The following is a 2500-nucleotide window of genomic DNA, read 5'->3' as shown; positions in this document are numbered from 1 at the left end:
CCACCCCCCCGCGCTCCCTGGGACAGGGCGAGCAGGGAAGCACCGGCCCGCCGAGGGGCCTCTGCGACGTGTCCCGGGACGCCTCAGCGGGCGCTGCGTGCGGGTAGGGATGGGATCGGCAGCCGGAGCGCTGGCATCGCCCCGCGCTGCCTGCGGCGGAGAACCCCGAAGCCGGAGCCGCACGGGGCACCCCCGTGCCCCCCTTCGCTCTCACTCTCGCTCTCGCCGGGCCAACCCGCGCTCCAGCCACTAGCCGCCGGCGAGCCCGCTCTCCGCGCTTCCTGGCACCTGGGACACGCTCGCGGGGCTGCCAGGGAGCTGCCGGGAGGCCGCCGCACCAAGCGCGCTCCGGTGGAGAGAACCGGGACGGGACCGCTCCTGCCTGCCCTCACAGGCCGCCTCACCCCTCTCGCAAGTCGGCTGCATGCGCAGGGGGCGCCCGGGAGCCAGTCTCCGGAAGGTGAGTGGTTGCTCACCTCTCTCCCCTACAGTCGTACCGCTAAGTCAGGCGGCGCCGGAGAGCCAAAGGACACCCGCCCCTCCTACCGGGGAGGGGCGCGGGAATGGCCCACGTCTACGATGACGTAACTGGAGGCAGCGACGCAGAGCGACCCCTTTCGCCGCTCCAGAGGAAAGCCGGGGGAAACAGGTCTACCGGTCACCACCCCGAAGGGCGGCCAAGTCTCGCCGGAGCCGGGTAGACCTGCTGACAGCGTGGGAGGCGGACCCGGGAGACGGCCTGCCACTTCCTCGCGCCTCCCGGAGCCCGGTCGACCGGCTGGCCGAGCCCCAAGCCCGGAGCCGGGTAGACCGGCACGCCGCGCGCCCCAGGCAGCCTCGCGGAGCCCGGTCGACCAGCTCGCCCCTCCGCGACCCCCGGATCCAGGTCGACCTGCTCGCCTCCGCGAGACCCAGCGGAGCCGCGTCGACCGGCTCGCCCCTCCGAGACTCCCGGAGCCGGTAGACCCTCTGGCCGCCGCCAAGGCAGCCTCCCAGGCCCGGGGGCGTGGGCCGGCCGCTGCCACGGCGGACCCGCTGCGCCGGCCGCTACCGGGACGGCCCGCCGCGCACCCCCGGTCGTCCGCCCCCCCCCCCCCCCCCCCCGGCTCGAGCGCTTCGCTTGTTTGTTTGTTCGTTTCTTTCGGGGCAAGGGGTTCCGCTCGCTTCTTTTTGGGGTCGTGTTGTTTTTCGGGTTTGCTCTTGTTTCTTTGCGTTTCCGAGCACGCGCGTCTTTTCCCCTCCTTTTCCTGCCTTGCTGATTTTTCTCGGTTTTCTGTGTGGGAGCGCGGTGCCCCCCCCCCCCCCCGCCCCGCCCCGCCCCGGCACGCGGTCCTACAGCAGGGGAAGGTGCTCACTTACGAATCTAGGTCTCTAGGTCTTGTCTGTCTGTCTGTCTGTCTGTCTGTCTGCCTTTTATTCCTTTCTTTCTTTTCCTCTTTCTTCCTTTCTTTCTTTCTTCTTGCCTGGCCGCTGCCGCCCCTTACCCCCTCCCTTTCCTGGTGCCTGCCTTGCTCCCCTCGCACTGCTTCCAACGCCCCGCCTCAGCAGAAATCCCTGACCCCGGGCTGACCGGCGCCCCGAGGCAGCAGGGGGGCCCCGGGGCGGGGCACGCGCGCACACAAACACACACTCCACACAGGCGCCGTCAGCGGGGCAGGGCGGCACTGGCCCGCCAACAACCCGTGATACCGCGCCTGGCGCGCGCCCCCCGCCCCCCCCCCCCAACAAGGCAGCGGAGGGTGCTTGTGTGCGAACCCGCGCCGTTCGCGCCTTTTTTTTTTTTTTTAATCGGTTCTCGCGCCGTCCGCCCGCCGGCCCCCCCCGCGCCCCCCCCCCCCCCCCCCCCGCCCGCCTTTTCGCCGCCGCCAAGCCTGCTTGTTCCCTCACGTTCCCCGGCCGGGGCCGTTCCGTTCCGAAGCCTCGGGGTTCCGCGCGCCTCTGGGAGCCGAGGCGGAATCTTCGCGCCCCCCCCCCCACCCCCCCCCGCGCGCCCCCCCCCCCACCCCGCCCCGACCCCCGTTCCGTTCCGAAGCCTCGGGGTTCCGCGCGCCTCTGGGAGCCGAGGCGGAATCTTCGCGCCCCCCCCACCCCCCCCGCGCGCCCCCCCCCCCGCCACGCCCCGACCCCCGTTCCGTTCCGAAGCCTCGGGGTTCCGCGCGCCTCTGGGAGCCGAGGCGGAATCTTCGCGCCCCCCCCACCCCCCCCGCGCGCCCCCCCCCCCGCCACGCCCCGACCCCCGTTCCGTTCCGAAGCCTCGGGGTTCCGCGCGCCTCTGGGAGCCGAGGCGGAATCTTCGCGCCCCCCCCACCCCCCCCGCGCGCCCCCCCCCCCGCCACGCCCCGACCCCCGTTCCGTTCCGAAGCCTCGGGGTTCCGCGCGCCTCTGGGAGCCGAGGCGGAATCTTCGCGCCCCCCCCCACCCCCCCCCGGCGCGCCCCCCCCCACCCCGGCCGCACGGCGACTCGCCAGCTTTCCTCCGGGCACTCAGGGCAGGAGATTGC

Source organism: Dromaius novaehollandiae, unplaced genomic scaffold (genome assembly GCF_036370855.1).
Source record: "Dromaius novaehollandiae isolate bDroNov1 unplaced genomic scaffold, bDroNov1.hap1 HAP1_SCAFFOLD_126, whole genome shotgun sequence".
Lineage (NCBI taxonomy): Eukaryota > Metazoa > Chordata > Aves > Casuariiformes > Dromaiidae > Dromaius > Dromaius novaehollandiae.
The sequence above is the reverse complement of the archived record's forward strand: the minus strand, read 5'-3'. Positions refer to the sequence as shown.